This window comes from Lipotes vexillifer, unplaced genomic scaffold (assembly GCF_000442215.2).
Source record: "Lipotes vexillifer unplaced genomic scaffold, Lipotes_vexillifer_v1.1 scaffold186, whole genome shotgun sequence".
Taxonomy (NCBI): Eukaryota; Metazoa; Chordata; class Mammalia; order Artiodactyla; family Lipotidae; genus Lipotes; species Lipotes vexillifer.
This window is the reverse complement of record NW_006774248.1, coordinates 544,585-572,241: the sequence shown is the minus strand read 5'-3', so window position 1 is coordinate 572,241 and position 27,657 is coordinate 544,585.

Genomic DNA, 27,657 nt, shown 5'->3' with positions numbered 1-27,657 from the left:
TTTATTCTTCTGCCTTAAGGCCACCGTCTTCTCTAAAATTTGGGGGTTTCTTTATTTTCTTTATTTTATTTTTTTATCAAAATATAGTTGATTTCTCTCTAAAATTTTTGAAAGCATGAGATGAGTACATTCAAAGTCACCCTATCAAATACAATGTGATTTTGAATGGAGTTCCCTTAAATAGCCTCTCTTTATACAATTCATTTTAAAACAATTCATTTTAAAACAATTTATCAGTCAGGCCCTGAAAAGAACACCGGGCTTTAAGTCAATGTGCCCAGCCCACACTTCTTTCATTTATTCACTCATGTATTCATTTTTTCAACAAATAAGAATTAAGGCCCTATTGTGTTCTGGGCACTGCCTTAGAAAATGTTTCAGGAAGGGGAAAATACAATGGCAGGCACAACGCACTCACCCTGCACCCATGGCCCTTCCTCCGCTCTTAGTTCACAGTGCACTTTATCCCCCCATCTTTGCTCTCCCTGGCTTTTCCTAGAGAAATGGAGAGGAGAAAGAAATGCGATTACCCACCTCAATTCTCTTTCCTTACTTCTGAGAGGCATTTTGTCACCTGTGCCTTTGAAAGACACTATCACACACACACAGATAGACTTTTTCCAGATCTGTTCTGCTCCCCTTTACCTTTCCTCCCCTACCATAGTTAGGAGAGTGCTTGTGCCTTAATTATGTAGCCCCCTGGCAGACACTAGCTCAGCACCATGCTGAGCAAGTTAATGTTCCTGGGCATTGCTACCCTCCTACTTCTTGCCCAGTGACTTTTCTTCCAGGTGAACTGAATGGATTGGCTCTTAATGTGCAGTTTCCCTGAAATCTCACATCACTGTGGGTCCCTATAGTGTCACACCATAATGACGGCAGTAACTAGCTTGAAACACAAGTTTCATGGATTCTGAGCCTACAGATGAGCCAGGCTATATGATCCTTTGGAACTTACCAGAGACTTTGCTGTAACAAAAATAGAGCAGAAGTTAAGAATATCTTAATATCCAAAACCTCAGAGGATTTCTTCTAAAGCTGTGCTGTTTACCCGCTTAATAGCGTTGGCAATTCAAAATCAATGTAATACAAGCATTTAGTACAAACATACCAAATGCCCAACAGGATATAAGTCTGGTCTGTGACACCTTCACTAATAAGGGATGACAGTGAACAAGCAATAAAACAGGCTTTAGGACTTTTAGACACTCTTGCCCCTAATGTGCATGGCATTCCCTGCTCGGAGAGGGTGCTGCATTATTAGCATGGGAGAACCACAGGACAATAAAGATCTTTCCAAGGCATTCTTCCAGATGAGTAACCTAGAATAACACTGCTCAGCTGAGAATTAAAACGAGGAGTTGGCAAGGTCTTCCAGGGATGTTTCGCCCAGGATTTTAATCACCAAATAACTGCCAGCTAGATTAGCTTTAGGAATAGGGGCAAGTAGTCCTCGGTGTGGAGTCCAAAATATCTATTCATTTGCTTGTTACCCTCTCTGACTTTCCTTCTCTCTTTGAATTAGCAAGAATACACCCTCAAAACCTGACACATTAGGTCTCCGGGCATTTACACTGGCCATTCCCTCTGCCTGGAAGGCTTTTCCTCCAAAACCCCCCTGTCTAGCCTCTTCAAGTCTCTTCTCCTGGAGGTTTTCTCGGTGTACTTCCTATAAGAATAGCTTCATCACCCTTACCCTGTTGTACTTGTCTTTATACTCTTAGTGAGTAGTTTATTATGTCTCCCCAACTAGGAGGTATGTTTCAATAAGGCAGGTACATTTTCTATATCGTTCAGCACTATTTCCAGAGACAAGACAGTGGCTGGTACACAGGGGTGTTCAATAACTATTGTTGAATGAATGAATAGCCTTTTTATCATGAATTAGCCCTTTCTCTTTGCTCTGCCAAAGACCACCAAAGTAAATGTCAGGAGAAGACGAATGTAAGATCAACTCTGCCATTAACTAACTTCATGATTCTGGCAAAGTGGGTAAAACTTTCTTGGTCTCAGTTTTCTTCTCTGTGTAAATAAAAGCCAGTGACAGGGGAGAACCCTGCCTTTTGCACCCATCAGGCTTCTACGAGAAGGGGTCTTTCCTCGAATGCTCCAGATCTCCTGCAGCACCCCTCTCGGTGGTGGTGTGCCTTGGTGATGGATGAGGTAGGCAGAAAAACCAGGCATGGCCAGCTCAGCCCCTTCCCCTCACTGTGTTTAGGAACTGGTCAACCTGTGGAAAGTACATCTTATCTACTCTGGGCCACGCAGTAACCTTCATGATTAGATACGTGCCCCACCTGTGGGAGAGGGAGGGTTGTGGCAGTCCTGTGTGGCCTGGGGCTGAAGGCTGAGTCAGTTTAATTCTGGGCTCAGCGTTAGTATACCTGTTGTGACTCCTGTCTATACTGCACTCTCCAACCCATACTTTATCAGAAAGAAAATGGTACTCTAATCTCCATCTGCCTATCCGTTTGTTGATTTCAGCTGGTTCAGAACTCTAGTGGGGAAAAGAGGGTATTATATACTGACCCATTTACAAAATATATATAGATATATATTTATAAATAAATAAATGTATGTGAACATGGACATTATGTTTTCTCTATGAAATATGTATATTAATAAAGTATGGGTATATGCTTTTCACTGTGGGCATATTATGAGTGCTCTCTTTTTGCCAAGAAATATAAAGTGTATAAGGTATATATTCATCAAATACAGACATATAGAAGTATGTATATAAGTACATATGTTTGTATTACAAACACACACATAGAGAGAAAGGAGGAAGATATAAAGTGTATGTGTGTGTACATTTCTCTCAATATAAACAGAGAAGGATGATTATAAAATTTGGGAGTACATCTTTAGAAAAATAGGGATTAAGCTAAAAGAGGAAGGACTGAGTAGCATGGGTGGTCATCCAAAATAACTGGATAATAAGAGCATGTTGTAAGAAATGGGTCAGTTAAAATTTCAAGAAAACGCTATATGCAAACTCTGCTCCTTCTTTCACCACCACCCTAGGTGACTCTACTCACTACAGCAAGATGATTCGGAAGCACGGTGAGGAGAATAGAGAACTAAGGTCGGTAACAAGGGAGCTGTGATGAGGGGTACGTGGGGGCAATCCCTGAGATGGGCTAGAGGTGGGAAAAAAGAAGGACAGAAGGCAGAGGGGTTGTATCCAGTACATCGGATAAAAGCCAGACACTCCCTCCCCTGCATTTGGTGTCATGTCCATCTTGACCTGCTCACAAAAGGTCCAAGGAAGAACTCTCAAAGAGAAAAAAATGAAATAAATATTTCTTTCATTCCACGTTGCACATTTTTCCACACTTTAACATTTCTGAAATTGGGATGCATCTTAGAAATGATGGTGCATCCTAATTTCATTGGCAGCATTTTTTCTTTCTCAGTGGTATGTAAAGTAATGGTGCATCGTATAATTGATGGAGTCTTTGATTTGGGGAATACAGTGGTTCTTGCTCAGTTTTCAGTAATGAATTATAGGGAAGGGAGCCAGAAATGTGGTTTGGAGTAAGGTGTGCCTTCTCAGCAAAGATAATTTGAAATGTGCTTTGGTATGCCACCATCAAATATAAGTATGAACAATCTTACTCCATTGCAATCTGGGAGTATGTACTACGGGTCCATAAAGTTTGGGTCCTTCCTTGCAGGAGTTCCATTTTACAAAATATATCTTTAATGAAAAATGAGAAACCCATACAAAGTTTGTGTATAAAGAGGTATTTTAGATTTTATTTATACTAAATCAAAAATACCACAAAATATTTAAAAATAAGAATTGAATAAATTATGGGGTATACACACAGTGGGATATTATATAGCCATTAAAAGTGAAATTTTAGGTAATACTTATTGATGTGGAAAATACTAATAAAATAATGTTAAGTATAAAACAGGATATTCAACTGCATTTTGGATATCTTTCTAATTTTGTAAAATATTCTACATGCATCAAAAAACCAAGTTATCAACTGCAGCAAAGTGCTGACAACTATTACCTCTCTTGCTGGTGGATATTCAGCTGATTTTACTTCTATATACCTCCTCTCATTTCCCCAGTTCTTCACAATGTGTATGAATTACATTTTTGGCTAGAAACAACTCTTCTCTCTTCAAAAGGCAGTTTGTTTTCTCCTCTCACTTCCTCTTTCTCCTGATCAGTCAGACCTAATCTGTTTTTGGCCACAAGCTAGCACCTCCTGAAAGTTAGAGCCATCCTCTCAGAACAGAGATCCAAGGGCCATAAAAAGGCCCTTTATCCTAGATGACAAATCATGTCACTCAAAGAAAGACTCTCAGATTTCCTGGGCATCCAAGTCCAGAAATAAATTGCTGACTACTCACTTTCTGAGGCTTTATATCCTGAGGAGACCCTGTCCTTTATAGGCAAATGGCCCCTGGATTTCTTGTAACAGAAGATAATCACCAATGCCAGAACTGGGGCTTATAAAACTCTCATTTATTACCTCTACACTCCACCTTGGCCCATTCCTAGGCCCAGAGGAAATTTCATGGTTCCATATAACCCTGTGAAGAAAACAGACCAGGTGCTCTTTTTTTTTCTTATTTGTATTTGTTTATTTTATTTTATATTTTGGGGGGTAAATTGTATTTCCCATTAGAGATGGGTAACTGAGGCTCAGAGATGCCTAGTGACTTGCCCAAGGTCACACAGCTAGAAAGCAGCAGAGTGCTTTTAGGCTCTGAAGCCCACACCTTTACAGTCATGTGCATGCCTTGGAAAATGCCCTTTTCATGGCCCAGTTCACCATCCTGATGAAGCCCAGTGCCTCCTCTTTTACTGGCCCTCTTTCCATGACTCTCTCTGTAATCAAGGCTAGTAGTTGACAATTTTTTTAGCCTTTGCTGGCATATCTCAATACAAATGAGCAATGATATGTGGAGAAAGTGAAAATCAATGCCACAGATTAAGAAACTGTCCTCTAATTTGCCTGCCTGACACTCAGCTTTAAAAGATGCATGAGAGGAAAATCCATATCTGGCTTGATTGCTTTGGAAGAAAATCCCTTAAAATGTGGACATTTCTTTGAAACTGTCAAGATGATAATGGCAATATTTACTATATTTTTACTCTGCTAAGCATGCAAATTCTCTTAATCCTCACAATAACTCTACATGAGATATAGGTACTGTTCTTAAACCTGTTTTACAGGTAAGGAAATAATGGCACAGAGCAGTTAGGTATTTTACCCTAAGTCATATTAGTTCCTAATATTTGTTACTGTCTCAAGGAGAGTGCTAACTAGCTATGCCACCTTCATCTCTTTCGCAAAAGTATCTTGTAAACCAGTGCTTATCAAACCTCTCCAAACTCCCAACAAAAGGAAAAGTCCATTCCTATCAGAATACAAGAGCATTTTTTCCATAACTTTGGAAATTGGCAAAAGTTTACCAGTTGTACTGGTTGAGAACCTTCTCTGATCTCACTCAAGACTTTGGTGAGCCTCACACTTGTGAAAGCCCTGTTATTACACTGTGACCCATTTCCCAGCCATCAATTCTCATACTGTAATCGTTGGCATATCTCTCCAAATTACTGCAAACTTCTTGAGGGAGGGTCGTGCCTTTTCATCTTTTCACTCCAATGCCTCTCATTGTGCCCATACAAAGACAGGGAAGAATTAAATTCCAGATCAAAAGATGGATATAGAACCTAGATAATGTACTAAGTTTAAGTTTTGAAACTAATTTTATAATCAAATTCCATTAATGACAAGACAGTCTAATACAGGAAAAATATACCCATATAGTCATTAAATAAATTTGGGTTGGAGAACTTGATAATTCATTAGGGGCAACTGACAAACAGGAAAATAATTAAGGATTATTTTTAAAATTCTGCCAATAATTTCAACTTTTTGATAATCATCTAGAGAGGAAATAAAGAAAATCATGGACTTCTCAAGTAATCAACTCTTTAAGTATTTTTTTTCAATGTAATTCAAATTTAGTCTCTTATTCCTCAGGTTGTCCTTTGGAAAAAAAAAAGCAAACAGTATAGGAATGTATAAAAACTTTAATCGCTCTTTAAATTAAGAGCCAAGGACATACCTTTATAGTCAATAAACTAAATAAAATAATATGCATAGTGGGAGAGCAAGGAGGAAAGAAAAAAAGCTAGGAAAGTGAAAAAAAAAAAGAATTGAGGAAAAACTAGAAAATAGGAAAAAAAAAAAAAAAGCGGTGCAGAGGGGTTACGTAAAAGTCAGCTCCAGAGCAAAGGATGGTACAAATGAGATAAAGTTCCACATTTCCTAACCCCCTTAATCATCCCCACTCTCAGCAGCCCCCTCCATAGAATTCAAAATTCAGAGCCATACAAAATTTCATCTACTATCTTGGTTGATAGATGAGCATTTTCCCTCTCATTATATAAGAATATATCCTATTCTTTCCAGTTTTCTGAGCTCTTTAACCTCTGACCCCAGGAATTTGAAACTTATTTGTAACTCTCTCTCTCCCTTTCTCTCTCTCTCTCTCTCTCTCTCTCTCTCATCTATCTCCCCTTTTATCTCTCTCTCTCTCTCTCATTCTCTTTCAGGAGGACATCTTTATAGGAGATCATTTTCCTGTAAAACAGGAACCTGAGCTGTACAGTAAGAGTTGTTTGTTTGTTTTTTTTTAATAGCTATATAACTCTCTTTTCTTTTAAGAAAGAAAATATGACAGAAGTTTATGTATTTTAGAAAAATCTTTTCACCTTCAGATAAAATTTAGTCAAAGACTAGATCCGGCTTCTTGGATAGAGGTCTACACTTCTGAAGTAAATGAAAGGAACAAGAATGTGAACCTCTGTGTGCTGCAGTGAGTTTGGTTAGAAAGCCAAGACCAGCTACATCATTTGTGGGGCTGGAGTCTAAATGAAAATGCAAAGCCCCTTGTTCAAAAATTAACAAGACTTTCAAGTTGGTGACAGCAGGAGCATTCAGCTGAGCATGGGGCCTTTCTTAATACTATATCCTGTACAACTACACAGGTGACAAGCCCATGAAGAAGCTCTATCCATGAATGAGCTTTATCCAGCTGGCAGTCACAGTGGGAAAAATGCAGGAGTAGCCAGTGTGGTCTGGTGATAAGTGACTGTCTCAAGGTGTAGACAAGTCAAAAGCTGCTGGTGGTGACTGAGTTTGTTATTAGAGATGGAAGAGTGTAGACAAGAAAGATGAAGAGAAGAAAGAAGATTAACAATGTGACTTTACACTCTGCCAGCCAACATTCAGCCAGGAGTCATACCCAGAGACCACAGAGCATCAATTCTTATTTAGAAGCATCTCTTTCTTTTAATCAAAACTGATGATGGCCACAGTTGCTGAACTATTCTCAGCAACAAGAACTTTCCTAAATATTAGTATGCTGCATGAATGACAGTATGAAAGAGGCTTAGAGATTAGAAGACAAAATAAAATATCATGGATAGTAAAAGATTTATTTGGCTTTCAACTAAGCATAATTCTCTTCTAATTTAGCCTACCTATTGAGAAGGAGCAAAGGAAACAATATGCCTTATATATCTGCCTATCTTCCCTTACAGGGCCATTGTGAGGATCACGTTCAATAAGACCTGTACTAGGAGCTAATAAACTGTAACCTCCACTGCAACTAGAGGCTGCAGTTCAGGAGAGAAAGTTCTGGAGCCAGAATGCAAAGATTAACATATACTACCAACTCCATAACTTATTATCTATGACCTTGAAGCAACTTGGATCCCCTATGAGCCTCAGTTTCCTCACCTATAAAATAGAATAACACCTTTCTATTTAACTCCAAGTAGGTTAAGGTGTATTGAGATTTCATTGAACTGTAAAGTATTGCACAAATTTAAGGCATTATCATAAAAAGAACTTGGCCCTGTCAAGGTCACCTCTGAAGCTAAAGAATTAAAGCTCAGAGCCATAAAATTCCAATCTCTCAGAGATTAACAACAGAAGATGAAGTTGTATTTCAACCCTATGTAAGGAAAGACCTATGCCCATAATTAGAGGTAAATGATAACAAAAATAAAGCATTTCTTTGAGTGCTTTTGTTTATCTCCCTGTGTTTGATCCAGATCGTCATCTACACTTTGTCAGCAGGAGTACACGCAAAAGGTAAAGGAAACCTTACGTGGGAAAGGCAGCCAACCCGTGTTTTCTCTCATGATGCCTCACACAGGCAAGACCTTGTCAAACACAATAAGCATATTTTCTTTTCCTGCTCCCCAGGAAATATGCTGAGTGGCAATCTCCAGAAGTCTTTTGAGATTCAATATTTATCCTTAAGGTAATTTTAAGACCTCTCTCCACCTCTCCACCTTCTCACCACCCACACCCCCTTCAACATATCTCTTATCAACCCACCCTCTGCCTCTGTACTCAGCCTTTATCAATGAACAACAGCTATGATGTAGGCTGAGAACAAAATGGACTGCTGTGTTAGGGGCTGGAAATTTAATGGGAAGAATGAATAAGCTGCAAATACATAGGAGTAATATGACAAGGTATGTATGGAACTAATTCCTGTTTTCCAAGAAGGGCCCACAATAAAGGAAGGTTAGGGTGATCTGTTTATCTCTGCTTTCAGTCTTAGATAAGAAAGCAGAGAATTATTAACAGCCACCCAGTTCATGGGGTAAGAAACCAAGCCAAAATTTGGTGACAATGTCCTTGCTATAAATCCATGTGTACATTTTGTCCAAAGTGGCATCTGGATGTGCATCTCCCTTAAGGACATGGTTATATTTGTGGATTTGAATCTTGACTATCACCCTTTAAAGAAATAAGACTAATAGTCATTGACAGGATGCTGATACTAGCAAAAAGATCATTTCAGGTGTAAGTTCTAGACCATTTAAGTAACAAAATGATACCTGTTCCCACATCTGTGCCTGTTGCCTTTAGAATTCCAGGTGCAGTGTCTGTGCTGGTCTTACACAGAGAGGGTGGAGCTGAAATTTCAGAGCTGCTGAAGAGGAAGTCCTGAAATTCCTTTAACAATGAACAAGCCTGTCATTTGACAGCTGCCAGAGAAAATGCATGCTTACATTTGAAAATCTGTTATCAGTAAGAGAGACCAGGATTGGCAGCAATCAAATCTCTGCTTAGTACTGCTTCCTCGACAATGGCACCCAGAGTCAATCACTGCGCCCTCTCACTCCAGCACCTTCTACACAGGCTTATCACTGTGTGTTCACTCCACATTGTAATTGTTTATTTACACGACTCGATCTCAATTATAGGCTCTTCACGGACAAGGACTGGGTCTTGTTCATTATTGTCTCTCCAGTGCCATGCTTGATGCCTAACAGATCTAAAAAAGGTTAAGGGAAGGAAGCCCGGGGTGTCCAGGAGACCTCATTAAAGGAAGTGTAGATACCAAATTATAGGTCACTTGTGGCCCCTCTGTCAATTAGGGAAACTTGGAGTGTCGTGTTCAGTCTTGGATACCATATTTTAGAGCATGGGGAAATTAGAATTTGTTCACTGCTGGTGATCAAGATGGGCGGTGGAGAGGGGAAATGCTTGGCAGAATCTGGAAACCATGTCAAATAAGGAACAAATGAAAGACCTGGGAATGATTAACTTGACTAAAAGAAGGCAAAGGGAAGACATGGTTACTCTCCTCATATATTTGAAAAGCTGTCAAGTGGAACAGGTAGTTCAATTCAGTCTGTATTACTCCTAGAGGGCATACTAAGGTCAATGATTAAAAAGTAGAGAGAAGCAAATTTTACCCACCAAAAAAAATTAGAACTCATCAGCAATGGCGGGAAAAGCGTGAACTTTCTGACATCGAAGTAACAAAAGCAAGATGGCATGATCAGACTGCTAGGATCTCTTCCAAAGTAGAGTTTCTAATTCTCTACATAGTAAATGGAAATACCCTTGGAATCCTGAATATGGAATTACACTAGGGAATAACTGATGTTAGCTGCTTTCCTAGGCACCGGCTTCCATAGTTGGAAGAACACAGGAGACAGCACAGAGTTCCTGAAGATGGAGGTGGAAGGGAGGCAAGAAAGTCTTCAAGAGGCAAGAGAAGACTGGTAGTTCTGAAGACAAATTTTCACAGTATCATTTTGACTACTGCCTCTCCTAGTCACAGAAAGCAGCTAACTGGAATGAGGAGGGTAACTAAAAAAGAAATTATTTGGAATCTGGGGGAGAGGCACATCTTTTTGAAAGTTAATTCTCAAAAGAGCTGTAATCACGCATCTGTTTTCTTGTTTGGTTTACAATTGAATGGGAACAGTGGATTCCATGAAATTGAATAACACTTCACATTGATAAGCATTTCTGAAACAATATGGTAGCAATTTGAGGAACACATTATACTCTCAAGCTGCATAAAGAAAGAGCAAAGAATATACTCTTTAATGCTTAATTTTTTTTTTTTTTTTTCCGGTACGCGGGCCTCTCCCTGTTGTGGCCTCTCCTGTTGCGGAGCACAGGCTCCGGACGGGTAGGCTCAGCGGCCATGGCTCACGGGCCCAGCCGCTCCGCGGCATGTGGGATCTTCCCGGACCGGGGCACGAACCCATGTACCCTGCATCGGCAGGCGGACTCTCAACCACTGCGCCACCAGGGAAGCCCTTTAATGCTTAATTTTAATAGTGATCTTACTTGTTACAAATACAGCATTTCACAATGAAAACCTAAATGTGTTTCAGTCCAGTAATATGAGAAGACACAGCTTGTAAAAATGAGAATTGAGTTTAACTATGTTCTTGTGTTTTATTTTCCATTTATCGTGTGAATTGCTTCTAAATAAGATTATCTTACTTCATTAATTTCCATAATTACTGAACTATAGCATGGGATTACAAATGACAAACTTCTGATAATATCATTTTCAGATTTACTGTGATATTATTTTCAAAATGACAAAAAGTGATACACAATTAAGTTAAAAGTAAAAGTATATAAATTAATTATGTTGCCTTTGAGCTTTCAAAATATACAGAGGTTATTTGGGGCAGGACAATTAATTTTTGTATTCAGATGCTGAACAGCTTGAAAACCAAAGGACAAATGGTAAGTACTGTAACATTTTAGAGTTATAGTAAGTCTGGTTTTGACCAAGTAGGAGCCAGGTAGAGTATTGCTTTGTATTGGTTTTCTTTTTATAATTGAATCAAGACCCTTAAATAAAGATGAGAAACGTCTTCAATCAAGATCTAAAAATATCTGTTCAGATGTATTTCGAGTTTTCTAATAGTACCCTAGCAAATTAGCTTGACAGGGTCTGGTCCCAGTCAGAAAATCCTGATGCCTTGTTTGAGTTCAGACCTTCAGCAAATGCAAACATTTCACTCAGCCCAATCTCCAAAATGTGGGTGAGATAGAAAATGTGGATACGAATAAAAAGCTGCAAGTGATTAGTTAGCTATCAGACATCGTTCCAAGAGCCAAGTAAAAGCTCCTCTTTGGAACAGAGGCTGCTGAAAGCCGACAAGCCTCCCTGACAGAATACATCCCATGGTCTGTCAGGGGCCAGCTGATCAACAGGGCCCCAACTGATTAAGTGTCTTTCCTAACATCACAGAGACGACAGCAGAACAATAGTAAAGACAAAAAAAGAGACCTCTACTTCCTGCCTCCTCTTATTAGTCATTTTAAACTGAAAGCATGGTAACAGCAGTCCTGCCTAAAATATTGCTTGTTTCCCAAAGAGGACACCCTTGCAGCTGAAAGTGACACATTACCATTCTGCCATCCTTTCCTCTCAGTCGTGATTTGAGTAAATCTGTGACTTTCATGAGAAAGGAGCATGATGACTGAGGGATAAAACAGAAAATACAAAGGTTTATATTTTATGTAGGATCTCGGTGGAATCATTTTTTTTCTAGTCATGAACCAGCTGACATTGATTCCGTGAAGAAGGAAGATCTCAGTATTGTTTCACACACCCTGACCCCAGGTCCCCAACCAGACGAAGAGTCTTATTTGTCTGTTTTGGGGTCAAAACACGTTCCCTCCAGCTGCTGGGAATCTTATCGCCTGGGTAAAATCACAGGGCCTACTTCATAGGAGCTATAAATATGGGCTGTAAGTGAGTTGTGAGGGACAAGGCCAACAGCTGGATGGAGATGGCAAATTCTGGGCCAACTGAAACTCTCTGCTTTCAAGTTTTGCATGTTGTGTGCGCACACACACACACACACACACGTGTGCAGGCACACACACAACCGGCTTGGGAATGTTAAACAGCTCCAGATTTATTTGTTTATTTATTTATTTTTGTGGTACGCGGGCCTCTCACTGTCGTGGCCTCTCCCATTGCGGAGCACAGGCTCCAGACGTGCAGGCTCAGAGGCCATGGCTTACGGGCGCAGGCGCTCCGCGGCATGTGGGATCTTCCCGGACCGGGGCACGAACCCATGTCCCCTGCATCGGCAGGCGGACTCTCAACCCTGTGCCACCAGGGAAGCCCCATATTTATTTTTTAATATGAACCAAAGTGTCTAGTGTGGCCTAGAGGTCTGGCAGAAGTAGGCAGGCCCGCTCCACCCCGCCATGGCCTGGAGGCATCCCACCTCCTGAAAACGGCTGGCGTTCCACAGACATGAATGGCTTGGGAAGGCATTGCCCGGCTCCTCAGCCAGGTGACTCGGAAAGAAAGAGAAAAAAGGAAGTAACTTGGGCCATCCTAGCCTCTGAGTCATTACCTCATCAAATCCCCACTTGTTAAGAAAGAAAACTGCAGCCCAAAGCACACAGTGAATCAAAGACAGAACCAGGGTCAGGACCTACATTTCCAAACGAGGACCAGATAAAGGTCTTCAGAGATTCTAGTAACCTCTAAAAAGATTATGGTAACAGCCCCATATGTCATTCAGTATAAAAATATTAAGCAAAGTATAATGAGGTACTCTGATGTTCTGATTTTTCCCAGGATGATTCATTTTAAATGCCTTTTTAGAAATATTTCCTATCAAATGCCTTCAGAAATATTTTCTCCTATCATTAGATTTCCCCTGCCTTCCGGTGCTCTGAGCCTAAGCTTATCCTGCCTATTGGGAATTCAGCTCTGCTCTGACCCCAGGTCTGTGCACTCCCTCACCACAGTTATCCTACTCATCCAACACCCTTGAGTCATGGGCCACCTGGCAGGCCCCTTCCTCCAACCTGCATACATGGGGGATCCCAGCGTCTACTTGAAAGATTTAGTGAGGACAACAAATTATCTCCTAGAATAGTTTGTTCCATTTCTGGACAATGGCGCTGATTATTAGAAAGTTCTTTCTTGTGTTAATTTGGAATTTGTCTTGCTACAGCCTCCATCTAGGAATATTGAGCCTTGAGACTGATGCATAGAACTTTGCATTCATCTTAATGAATGTTGTTTATTATTAAAACCACAAAGATAGTTGTAGATCTTATTTCCCATATTTACCATCCCTCCCTCAGCCACCAATATAACCATCTCTACATTATCATGTTAATTAATGCTAACAAAAGCTAGGTAAAGATAAAACAGGGAAACATCTCAGTGAATGTCACTTTAAATATGTCTTTAGGTAAACACTGATCTATTCATCACCAGCCCTTGAGTAAAGTTTTCCATAAGTCATGAAGATGGCTATTATATACCTATATAGAGGTTGTTCAGGTGGGACTGTCCCACAAGAACTGAAATCTCTTCAAGGTTAAGATCAGTTACCTTTGTACAGTGCCTGGCCCATAGAATAGGTTCCATTAATGACTGTGAACCAGTGAATATTTTGGCATGGGAGTAGGGAGATCCTGTGCTGGTTACTAGTGATCACTGTTTCTTTATCTCTAAGGACATGAAATCTAATACCTCAACAATCTAGCCTAAAAGCTGCCTGTAACACTCAGTAATACAGAGTCTGGAACCATTTACCTTTTCCTCCTTTAAAAATGACAGCCCTATTTGCCTGCATTTGCTTCTTCTTATTGTATGTGGTGTCTAACATTGCAAAGATTTTCTAAAGTTAACAAGATGTAATTTACCAAGCCAAACTCACTCAGAACAGTTGGTTCTGCTCGCTTTAGCAAACATGTTTAAAACCTATTCTGTGTTAGGGTCTCTACTGATACTAGGAGTATAAAAACCAGTACAACAGAGTCCTTGTCTCCAAGAAGCCTGTAGTCCATGGAAGAGAGGCAGATGGTTTCTATACAATGTATAAGGGATATCAGGAGAGGGCAATGGAGGCACAGGGGAGGGGCACGTAGCCTCGGCTGGGGTGACAGCCAAATACTCTTAGAGGAGTTAGTATGTGGGCCTAAGCAGAGAGATGAACAGAAGTTCACTACACAAAAGTACAATGCAAGGTTACCTTAAAAGAGGGTGGCTAATCTAAAGCTATAACTCCCCCCATTTCTAACCATTTGAAAATGTAAGTGGTAAGGGTAATATTACAGGGATAACTACTTTGATTTTCTCTACTTAAAAAAAATGTAAATTATTTCCAAATGTCAGTGCTATAATTATTATTAGTAACAATTTACTTGCAATATACCTTTCAACCATGTCACAGCTCCAAGGCCAAGAAGAATTGACATAGAATATATTTGGCCTAGCATGGGCAGCTTTGAAAAGGCACTCCATCAACAAAGAGAGAATTCCGTGTGTTTTAAAAGCAATAATATGTAAACAAGAGAGGGCAACTTGCTCCCCCATTTCTGCTGTTTTGTCAATAGATATTGAACTACTGTCTGTGTAAAGAACCACTGTGTTTAGCTCAAGGATAGAAGGGAAAATGATGGGAGAAACTCTATCAAGTAGTTCACTGTTAGAGAACCAAAAAACATATAGTAAAAATAGGAAGTTAGAATAAACCCAAAGTCATATTAATCTGAGTTGAATTCATTCATGTGTGTACACAGGAGGAAGGGCTGGTGGGATTTGGGAAGAGATTTTGACACTAGATGAAGGCAGGTGAGAGCCACCTGGGGTTAAAGGCCAAGGATTTTAGAGGAGCATAGTTTTAAAGTAGTGTTCTGGAGTGATGGAAAGACATACATTTAAAGAGGGAAGCAGATGGCATTTGGAGCAGTGCCATTCTTGATCGAGGGTGAAAAGGTGAAAATGAGAATCAGGAAGCAGCAGTCTGGGAGAAAGATAGCTAAATGGAGGGTAAAGTGACCTGAGCCTAAGTCCAGTTCTCTTAGTAACCAGCCTTCTGACTCAGCCAATCTCAGCCTCCTTTATCTGAAAATAAGGGAGTAAATGAGATGGTTTTTCTAAAAAACTATAATTTTGTAATTTGCTTTTAGGGAAGTAAGAAGCAAGTTAACTTGACAAGCCAGAGTGTTATGTTGAGTTATAATGAAAATCAGATTGGAAAGATGGGCTGAATGATGGGCAGTAGGTGAAGACATTTGTATCAGATTTAAGAATCAACAGGGAGACATTGTGGGTCCTTGAGCAAAAGTGATAAGATTAAAATATCTGTGGAACCCAATCAAAGGAAATAGCCCAAGAGGACTTTCAAAATAACCATAGTCACTCCTAGACTTTTTTTAAGAGACTCACAAAAGTTACATTTCCATCTACCCAAATGAGGGTAGTGGTAATTAAAATAGCAATTAAATTATTTCTCCTATACTTGCTAAAAGATTGGAAGTGTTAGCTGCCTGTGCAGTACAATAGAAGGGTTTGAGACACAAAATTATTAACAGATGAAATAGATGAATCCTTTGTATTATTTAGGGCAATTTTTAATCTGGGGTACTTAAAAGTAGCTGGTTGCCATATATTTCTTAACTTGTCGGCATTGTTCTTCTTACAGTTCACAAGCCAAATTTTAGCCTTGTTTTTAAAAGTCTGTGTCTATAGCCATATCAATAAATAAATGAATTTGCTTATTCTGTTCCATTGTCTCATCTTCAATCTTGCATCTTACCATAGTCAATTACCTCCTTGAGGACATCAGTACCACTGTAGATACCCAATTTTCCTAATCAATCATGGGCCAGTTTGTTTAGGAATCTGAAAGCCCGCTGCAGTGTGAAGAGCCCTTTGGAAGCTTACCTAATGCCCTGAATAGAAGCAGAAAGGGCCAGGTGATGCCCCGAGTCTAATAACATCTATTCCTGAAGAGGCTGGAACTCCCTGGAAATGCAGAGCAGACTAGGCTGACCTTAGACAGTCATCTGAGGCTCTCATGCAAAGTCCAGTAGTCTTCTTTAAGATTCTTTGGAAGCAAAGATAGCACACAGACTCCTGAAATTCATTTGTGGTATCTTTACAGCTAGGATAAAAAACATTTACTGGGCTTCCCTGGTGACGCAGTGGTTGAGAATCTGCCTGCTAATGCAGGGGACACGGGTTCGAGCCCTGGTCTGGGAGGATCCCACATGCCGCGGAGCGGCTGGGCGCATAAACCACAACTACTGAGCCTGTGTGTCTGGAGCCTGTGCTCCACAGCAAGAGAAGCCGCGATATTGAGAGGCCCGCACACTGCGATGAAGAGTGGCCCCCGCTTGCCACAACTAGAGAAAGCCCTCGCACAGAAACGAAGACCCAACACAGCAAAAATAAATTAATTAATTAAACTCCTACCCCCAACATCTTAAAAACAAAAACACTTACCATGTCCCTTCAATGAGCCAAGTTCTTTCACAATATTATTATTTTTTTATTGAGACATAATTGACATATAACATTATATTAGTTTCAGGTGTACAATATGATTCATTTTTTGTATATATTGCAAAACAATCACTATAATTAAAGTCTAGTTAACATCCATCACAACACATAGTTAGAAATTTTTTTTAAGGTTTACTCTTTTAGTAATTTTCAGATATACAATTCAGTATTATTAACTATAGTCACCATTCTGTATATTATATTCCCATGACTGATTTATTTTATAACTGGAAGTCTGTACACTTTGACCATCTTCACACATTTCACCCTCTTGCAAACCCCATCCTCTGGCAGCCACCAATCTATGCTCTGTACCTGAGTTCATTTTGTTGTTGCTGTCGTTTGTTTGTTTTTAGGTTCCATATATGTGAATTTATATGGCATTTGTCTTTCTTTGTCTTACTTGTTTCCGTTAGCATAATACCCTCAAGGTCCATCCACGTTGTTGCAAATGGCAAGATTTCCTTCTTTTCTATGGCTGAATAATACTGGATTGTATCCTTTTCTTTATCCATTCATCCATCGATGGACACTCAGGTTGCTTCCATGCTCGTGATATTATCTTAATTGTCTCATTAAACCTCATTTCTTACCCTATTTCACCTATGATGAAGATCAAGATATGCTTCCCAAGATTTGAGACAAATATCTGAGCTATAGTATTAAATCAAGGATAGGGATGAGGAGATTAAAGAGGTTTAAAGAAGGACTTAAAGAATGAAGTTGAGTAAGGTTTGCTCTAGTAGACAAGATGTTTGTAAAATTTCTTTCAAAAGAAATCTTCTCCAGCCTCTCAAAGCTCATATTCAAACTGTTTATTAAAAGAAAATATACATTGCTCTAGTTCCAGGGTGCATGAGTGTTTTCCCCATGAATATAGAGCTCAGATTAGTGTTATTTGCACATTAAAAGTAGCTTCAAAGCTGCTCAGATCTAGTGGGATTTTTCTGGACCAGAGATCGAAACTGACAACAGTTATTTGTGAAATCAATATGGCTACTCAGATTTGTCTCCCACCTAAACTGCATTGATAACTTGGAGAACAAGGAGGAAGTGATGGTTATTGTCAAAGGAAGTGAGGAGAATGAAGGACAAGTTTCATCATCCATAATTTCTCACCAAAAAAGCGGGTCAGATGTTTTTTCACTTCCCTGAACCCCAAATCAGTCCCTCAAATGAGCCATTTGAAAAGCCAGAGCTGGAGCTAACATTCTTCTCAAGAAAACTGAATACGTTCTGTTTACCCAACACATTCCCTTTCCGCCTATCCAAAAACTTGGTTTTGGAATAAGAATGGGTGGGTTTATCTTTCTTTTTTCCTCCATGAGGTTTTTCTGGTGAAGTCATATTTCTGGCCTCTACAATTTTTGCTTGTTTGTTTGTGTATTTTTTTGTTTTTGTTTGTTTTAGAGAGCAATGAGTTTTAGAAGAATGTCCCTTTAAAAACCATCCTTCAGATAAAACTTAGAACCATGATCAGAGGAAGAATAGCCTTCTGGAATGCAAAACAAGTTGGTTCCCATGGAGTGTTAGGGATGAGAGCTTGACTGGAAAAGCTTCAAGAGAAAACAGGAGGTGAGGAAGTTTTCCCATAAAAGGGAAGAGGAAAAGCAGGTCAGAACCAAGAAGGGGGAGAGATTAGTTCCTAGGATTAGAGATCTATACAGACGGGGATTACAGAGCGATTGAGAGGTTGTTTGGGTTTCAAGCTGTGGCATTTCAGTCTCAAACCTACCCTATTCTATACTCTGCTTTTTTAATTTGGGAACTAAGACTTTGAAAACTATATCTTTCCATTTCTGATGGCTCTTTGTTGTGTTCTGCCATTAGTGGACTCTAGATGGAGACTGGAAGACTAGAGGAGGGGAAAAGGCCCAGACGCCTTCCTGGTTCCTGATGTTCCCATCTGTACCAGCCCAGCAATGCTTCTCACCCTAGCAGTAGTTGGTCCCCAAAGCAGCAATTAGTTCTACTGTCTGATTTTTTCCTCCACTCCTAAAACCACCCGCTTACCAATATCAGAACCGTACAGGTGGCCTTCCCTCCTCTATGGCCTGAGTCCCTGTTTTCAGGGCACCAGCTGACAGTTTCCTCCTCTGAAGTCTGGAAGGCCCCCTCTTTCAAGCTTCTAAGCTCTAAAATCCCAGCCACTTCCTTTTGTTCCCCAGCCCAAGGGCCTGTAGCTGCTTCCTGAAGCTTTGGGTTTCCTCATTATTCCTTTTACTCTTTTCCATCTTTCCATATATTTAACAGCTTCCATAAAGTAACTTGCCTTGTCAGAATAACTTGGCGAGGGCTTCCCTGGTGGCGCAGTGGTTGAGAGTCCGCCTGCCGATGCAGGGGACACGGGTTCGTGCCCGGGTCCGGGAAGATCCCACATGCCGCGGAGCGGCTGGGCCCGTGAGCCATGGCCACTGAGCCTGTGCGTCCGGAGCCTGTGCTCTGCAATGGGAGGAGGCCACAACAGTGAGAGGCCTGTGTAGAGCAAAAAAAAAAAAAAAATTCTTAACAAAAACATAAGTAATGGCTTATTCTGCATAAAATGTACGAAAGAGCCTTTCTGATACATCTACCAACAAGATTCAAACCCCTTTTCTTCCCTCTGTGTTTCACCAACCTCTTCATTCCCACACTCCATCTTTCCTTGTGTCCCAGTCTTCTACAATATTATAATGTCATCGCCTCCTAGTGCTTTTGCTTTCCAGACCACACTTCTCTTTCTCTTCCCATTGTTCTTTGTAATTCAGGTTCCTGACTCTACACCCTATGTTCTATGATTGACCTGAGGATAGAGATGGTTCTAATCACTTTTGGAAACACATGCCCTGTTCTGAAATTCAAATTCTTGCAAAGAGCACTGAACTGAGTGTTGGAAGCTTATAATTAAGTCCCTACTTAGCAGTAAACTCAATTACATGTAGAATTAATACCATCTCTCTGGCCTCAGTTTCCTCTGCTGCAGAGTGAGGAGGTCATAAGAGATGATCTCTCAGACCCTTCCAGCATCAGCATGTTGCCAGGCTAAAACCCTTAGGTATATGAGGCTTCCAGAACTTGCCCTGTGTTTTAGCTTTCTTCTTGATCCTGGGCTTTGCAGCTAATGGACTGTTACTAAATTTCCTAGAATTATGTAAAATTCTGTTGAATTGGTAACAGTGCTTTGATTTACCCTAAAGCTTTTGCCAGCCCTTAGAAACCTTGCAATCTAATCTCTCCCATTCCCACCTTGGCTCCTTCCTGAAAAGTCTTTAAATTGTATCTTTAGCTCACTGAACTCTAATTACTTTCCTCCTTTTCTTCATCATTGCTTAACCTTCTTTATCTTTGGTTTCTCTTTTTAACTCATCCAATGCCCCCCTTTAGAGAATTACTTTTTTTCTTCCTTGATTTCTTACATATACACATTACACAGGTTTCCTCGAAGTCCTAGAGAATGTGGTTGTTAATTCACATAATGCTACTGGCCTTCCTCTTGAGAAAGGCTGCCTAACAACGGCTTCTGTGAATGCACGTGAGGCAGCTGCAAAGTACCTGAACCAAAAGCCGGGGGAGTAAAATCAAATCCCAGCTTCTTCACTTATAAGATGGCTTCAAGGACTTGGAAAAAGGACTCAATGTCCTCAGCCTAGAGTGTTCTTACCTTGATACAGTAATATATACCTACCACAGTCATCTATTCAACCAACATTTGTGAAATAATGGTATACAAAAGGGTATTAGTTAAAACTTTTATCCCCTCCTCAATACAGTCCTTTGCATGTGCTCTTGTATGCCCATCTCTGGCTTCCAGGTCTTTCCAATTATGCTCCCTTCTATTCTACTCCACCCCCAACTTTGTGTCATCTCTCCCTCCTCCGCTTCTTCCATAATTTTCCATTCAATACTTATTCAATTCTCTTCCTTAATAGTCAACTCAGTGTATCTCTGAAAATGTACCCCCTTTGTTCTCCCGCCCTCCAACCAGGCTAAGTAGTCCTTGTCTCATACTTTCACAGCCCTTTAGGGATGCCCATCCTTTCTGTCTGTGTGTCTGTTTCTTTACTCAGTAGTCTTCTTCACTCAACTCATTTCCTTGTGTACATAGACTGATTTATCTTTACACCCTCAAAATCTAGGATAGCACAGAGTAGGCCATCAATAAATGCTAGTGGAAGAAAATAATATTTCTCCAGAGTGCACAATTTTAGCCTCAGTATTCTCTTCCCTTCTTCTTTAAAGATTCCTGTTTGGCACTCTGGACCCAAACTGCAGGACCATTGCAGGTACAAATATCACATTCAGGCAGAAGAGAAACAGTGAGGAAGAATATGTATCACTGTATCTCATTAAGTAGAAAATATCCTAAGGGGAATATAGAAGAGAAAGAACTGCATTATGAAGGCAGAGAGGAGTCCCCAAAAGAATATTTTGTTATTATTGTTATTCTAATTAATGAAAAGGAATTTGGCAGGATCCACCAGTTTTAAAGGACAAGGGAATACCATGGGACCATGCTACTAGTGTAGCAGTAGATCGTCACCTCCATTTCCAACATAATGTTCAGCCAGCCAGTAAAAGTACATCAAGTATACATAGGCACCATGGGGATCCAGAAACCAACTTGTGGTTAATGAATTCTGCAGAAAAATCTGGAAGCTGGATTAAAAGGGCAATAGATTAATCTTGAAATCAAGAGAGGAACAGTAGACCTTTCTTCTCCTCATTTCTATAGAAAATGCAGCAGTCCCAAATTTCGGAATTTCAGTTATTCTTTGGTGATTAAAAACGACACAGAGTTCTTGTGAGATTTCAATCCAGGAGGCAGCAGTGGCTCCGATTCAGGTGCTGGATGCACTCGGAGGAGGAGGGGGCACGGGGACCGGAAAACAAAGCCGGAAAACAATCCCAAAAAACAATGGCTTTATTCAGAAGGAATTTTTAACTATGTACACACACAGAAGAACCATGTTCTCTCAGAATCACGGTGTAACTTGAGGCCTCTGTGCTGAGCGGGGGTTATGGCTTTGCTGCAGGCTAGAAACAGAAAATCGGGTACCAGAGCGTGAGCTGATCCACACACATCACAGAATTCTGCCATGTGGTCAGCAGACCTGTTGGCTGCCCTCGGAAGTTCTGCAGCATGGGAAAGCGATTCACATGCCAGGTGAAGGATGCCAAGTCCAGCTTAGTAAAACCAAGGTGTGCAAAATAGACCCAGTGAAAGGAAAGTGACATTAAAACCTACCTGAGGGTATGGACTGAAATGTGTGAATCTCAACAGTCCAGAAGTTATTTGACTTGAGGCAAGTCTCCTGGCCCCTCGGTGACCTCCTCTCACACCCCCCAGGTTCCAGCCACCACAAACTTCTCAGCATTCTTCTCTGGATACACTTGACCCCTCCCGGATCCTATTTCCCTTGCCTGGTTTGTCTTTTCCTCCTTGCCTCTTCTAGCTCAAACATCAGTCTCTGCTGACTCCCTCAGGCTCCCATAGAATAATCAACACAATTGCAGTGTTTACCATATTTATTGAAATTGTACGTTTATGAGCAAGCCTCACCCACTAGGCACAGAGATCCTAGAACAGTGATGTGTTGTTTCATTTCTTCATCCTGGCATTTAGCACTATATCTGAAACACGGGCCCTCATTCAATGTTTGCTGAATAAATGAATTTCACTTAATTATGCCCTCATTTCTTCAAAAGCAAAATGTAGAAGTGAGATTACCCTGTTTCCAGGGCTTCTCCCAGCCTTGATATGCAATGATTGTATGAAAAATGCCTCAAAAATCATGGAGACAAAGAACCTAGGGTTTATAGAACAAAACAGACACAAATGCTTACAAGCTGTTTAACTGATAAAAGCAGACTACTGTCCACCACTGATCCACATAATTCTGCTTCCTGTGACATTCCCATGAGGGAATTTTCCCTGGGAATTTCTGGCTTTGCTCAGGACCACATCTCTCTCACACACTATCCTGAATAAAGGACTATCCTGCATCTGGCTGCCAGCCAGCAGCAAACTCCTCAAAAAATAGCAGAGACAAGTGGGTTGTGTCCTGTGACATTTGGCTTGGTTGGCATGTGGCCGTGATATGCCGCAGATCCCTGTGCCATGCTAGCATCATGGTATCACAGTGGTATGGATGGGCAGTATGGTGGGAATCAAGGGAGCAGAAGGTCAAGGAAAGACTTTGGAGCCAAATAGGTGAATAATATTTGGGGCACACCACTTGCTTACAGTGTAGCTTTGGTTAAACTGCTCAATCTCCCTAAACCTCCTTAGGACAATGGGCATAATGATACCACTCTCAACATGTTGTTTGTGAGGGGGGCATGAAATAATGTAGGCCACATTCTTAGTCCAGCACAGAGTTTCTTAGCACATAGATACCATACATGGTATCTATATTTTGGCCCAATCCCCTTGTCTTAAGCATGAGGAATCTGAGAAGCAGAAAGTCACAGAAAATTGCCCAAGCTCACACAACTCATTAATGGCACAGCTGGATCCAGATTTCCATGCCAGGCTGTTTACTGGTCCTTAGGGTGCCAAGAAAGTCTTATACAGGCTAAGATTCCCATCAGCAAGATAGCCCCAAGGGTCACTTTTTGTGCTGTGCTTTTGTGCACTCCATCCAATGGTGCACAGAAAGGCAAGGAGATGGACCACGTGCCATTTGTCCTCTGGGCTCTCTTAAGGAAACAACACAGCTTAAAAGGATTTGCTCAGTATTTCTAGTCCCTTGTCTGCCACTGGAAAGGCTTATGACATACCTTAAATTCTCTGAATTTCAACTTCCTGGACTGTGAAATGAAGATGACAATGCATGTCTGCTCTCACCACCCTCCAAAGATTTACTGAATGTTGTGGTGAGCTGATAATGTCCCCAAAGATAACAGGTCCTGGTTCCTAGAACCTATAAATATTACTTATTTGGAGAAATGGTTTTTGCAGATGGGATTAAGTTAAGGATCTTGGGATAGGGAGATTCTCCTGGATTATCCAGGTGGGCCCCCAATGCAATCACATAGATCTTTATAAGAGTAAGACAGAGGGAGATTAGACACACATACAAAATAGTGGATGATATGAAGACAGACGTCAGAGAAATTTGAAGATGCTGGCCTTACAGATTAGAGTGATGTGGCCACAAGCCAAGGAATGCTGGTAATCATCAGAAGCTGGAAGAAGCAAGGAATAGATTCTCCCCTACACCCTTCAGAGGGAGTGTAACCCTGCTAACACCTTGATTTCAGCTCAATGATACTAATGTCAGACTTTTGTCCTCCAGAACTGTGAGAGAACACATTTCTATTTTTTTAAGCCAGAAAGTTTATGGTAATTTCTTCTGGCACCACAGGGAACTAATACAAATATCAAGTGCCAAAGTACAGTATCTGAGAGTTCTTTGTAAGTTATAAACAGATGGGAGAAGAAGGATACACCTGGGGCGAATAGATATGATTCTGACACGTGTATGTACTATTAGATGCCACATTTGGCCTCTGCAATGACAAATTCAGAATCACATCTGAGGCCTGCTGGACACTAGATGGCAGTATACTGTATACTAAACACTAAGTATGGTTCAGTTACACAGCAGGTTTAGCAGCATTGAAGGGATGTTCCTCACATCCCTAGTTCTTTGGCACTACAAGTGTGGGGAACTCTGTTAGGTCTCCCATGGTGACTCAGTAGTCCTTCCATTGGCCAGGTCATACCTGTGACCCCACCCAATCACAAGGTGGACAGAAAGTTCAGCCTGGTCTATGTCAAAAAGAGGAAGAACAAGGGACGGGGAGCAGCACAAATGACCACCAAGGTGAAGTCAAGTGCACTTAGGGAATATGCAATCAACAAAAGTAGGAAAATTATAGGGGGTACTTTTGAGGTAGACAGGCTTTGAGAGTGTGGTTCTGGTGAGTTAGAAAGGCAGAGTAAGATGGCAGAATAAGTTCTCACTCAGAGAGGGTGATATTTATTTGCAAGGTGACAGTGTGTTCTGGTTTGGCAGGGCAGTCCTGCTATTCACTTGTATTCTTAGCATAATTATTAATAGCACTTCTTTACACTCTCCAAAGTTTGGATGAAAAATATTATAGTCACCCCTTCGTATCTAATATGCAAATAACTGAAGCTCTTATCTTTTTGACTGGCCCTAATGCATGAATGTACATAATAATCATCCAGGGATCTTGCTCAAAGGACAGATCCCTGGGTCACATCCCCAAGAGATTTTGCTTCAGTAGCTGGAATGGGGCACCTGGAATTGGCACACAAATTTATTCTGGATACAGTTGGTACACAGATCACACTTTAAAGAATTCTTCAAAATCTCCCTTCACATTCAGGCAAAGCTAATCAGATTTTTGCTCATGGGCACTTCTATAAATGGGACATTTTCCAGGAAGGTAGATCATAACTTTTATGATGGTAAGCACACCAATACATGATCCTTGATTGTCCCATTCTCATTGTATTAATTATTTGAAATAGTAAAGACTTTGGTTGCATTCTCATGTTCATGACCTGCAACTTTTGAGTGTCTGCTTTTTCTGTTAAATTTACTTAGGCACTCATGTCAAGTAATTCCTCAGACTAATAAGTAAGTAACTAATTACTTACTAAGCAATTCCTCAGGTTTAAGTCTCAGACTAACTGCAAAGACCAGGATGAGGAGGTTTGGGAGATAGAGGGTAAGGGATTTCTGGAAATAGTCTAGAGAAATTAGAATCTTTGCAAACTCAAATTTTAAAGAAACTTCACTTCTTATAATAAGATTTGTTTGGGCCGGTGCCCCTCTTTGAAAAGGCAAAGGAATCTTTGTGTTTGAGGTCTCATTCATACCTTTATGTGAATTTACCAACTATTTTGTCATTCTTAAAGAATGGCACCTTGGATTAGAGCAGGTTGGAGGAGTAGAAATTCCAGCAGCCTAAAGAGCAGTCCTTGAAAGGGATCAAGACTTCAATGTCTAAGGCTCTGAAGGAAAGAGGGAGAGGGCAAGAAAAGGGCATCTACATCAATGAATAGAGAATCAAGAATGAATGTTCCTACTTCACAATTGTGCCTAGGATCCTAGAGGCTGCCTGGGAGCCACTGACCATCGCTGCCTTTAGGGATCCTCTCTGAATTGACATCAGTGGCAGAAAAGCTCATCCTTCCTTGTGCGAGGCCTGGAGGCAGACAGATGAATAAAAAGGAGTCACTGCATACACAGATGTTTACAGCAGCATTATTTATAATAGCCAAAGGCTGGAAACAACCCAAATTTCTATCAACAGACAAAGGGATAAACAAAATATATTCATATGACAGAATATTATTCAGCCATAAAAAAGGAACAAAGTACTGATACATGCTACAACATGGATGAAACTTGAAAGCATCAGGCTAAGTGAAAGAAGCCCATCACAAAAGACTATATAGCATATCATTTCAGTTGTATGAATTCTGGAATAGGGAAATCCATAGAGACAGAAAATAGGTTAGTGTTTTCTTAGAGCTGGAGGGGAGTGGGGTTAAGGCTGTGATAGCTAAAGAATAAAGGGTTTCTTCTTGAGGTAATGAAAATGCTTGAAAATTGACTATAGTAATTGTTATCCATCTCTGTAAGTATAGTAAAACCCATTGAATTGTATACTTTAAATGTGTGAATCGTATAGTATGTGAATTAAACCTTAACAAAGCTATTTAAAAAAATAAAACCTATATTTACAGTCATCAGGAAGCTCCCACAGCCTCCTCTAGGCTAGAGTGTGAGTCACAATCACCTGAATACAGCTCCAGGTCTTTCCCAACCAAGCCCTGATAGATCTTCCCTAGAAAAGAAGAAAATGGTGGGGAGCTGGGGTTGGGAGGCTTTGTGAAGGAGATGCCTTTGCCCATCACTGCCATCCCCAGTTTGTCTATTTTTCTAATTCTTAGCCACATAGATTATCACAGGGACCATCCAAATGTATTCTCCATGAATGCTGAGGGCCCATATATGTATCTGTTGTCAGTAAAGGAGTACCATCAGAAGAAAGTCAGCTTTTTATGATTATTGAATGCCATTACACCCACATAGACACTTGGGTGAGCTTGTCTATCTCAGTTACTTCACAGGCACAGTACAGCTCACTCTTTGTAAAACACTAGAAAATGAAGATTGATTTCCTAGTAGGTCTAACCCAACACAATCAGAAATGAACTCATCATCTTTTGCGGACCAGTTTCTCATCCTGTAATCATTACCTGCCACTGGCTCAGTCAGTTGCCCAAGCCAGAAACTAGGTTTCATCCTGGATTCTATCCTCTCTCTCACCACTCTCATCCAAACAATCATCGTGTCCTGTCAATTATCAAACCCATCCATCTCTGTCCATTATCTTTGCAGTTGCCTGTCCTCCAGGTGAGGCTACCACCTCTCTCACCTGGGTTTCTGAGGAGCCTCCCATCTGGTCCTGTTTCCTCCCATCCATTCTCCCACAGTAGCCGATGGCCCTTCTAAAACACAAGCCAAACCATCTCCCTTTCTCCCTCACTTCCCTTCAATTGTCCTCAGAGTCAAGTCCAGTCATCTGAACGTGGCTTCCACAGCTCTTCCTGATTTCTCTAGCCTCAGCCTTCACTTACCATTCTAAGGTTAGCTCTCTACATTTCTCATCATCCTCACTCCCACCTTTCTGTCTGCCCTTGAGTTTGCTAAATATCCCATGCCCTTTCTAGCCTCTAGGCCTTCCCAGATACCATTCACTTCCTCTGGAACACTCATGCCTCCCCCCATCCTACCCCTCCTAATACCCACCCTCTAGTCCGACTAACTTCAAGTTACCCTTCTCTCAGCTTAACATCACTTTCTCTTAAAAGTCTTCTCAGGACCCCCTCCTCACCCCTGCCCCAGGCTATATATTTTTTTTTTTTTTTTTTTTTTTTTTTCAGTACCCGGGCCTCTCACTGTCGTGGCCTCTCCCGTTGCGGAGCACAGGCTCCGGACGCGCAAGCTCAGCGACCATGGCTCACGGGCCCAGCCGCTCCCC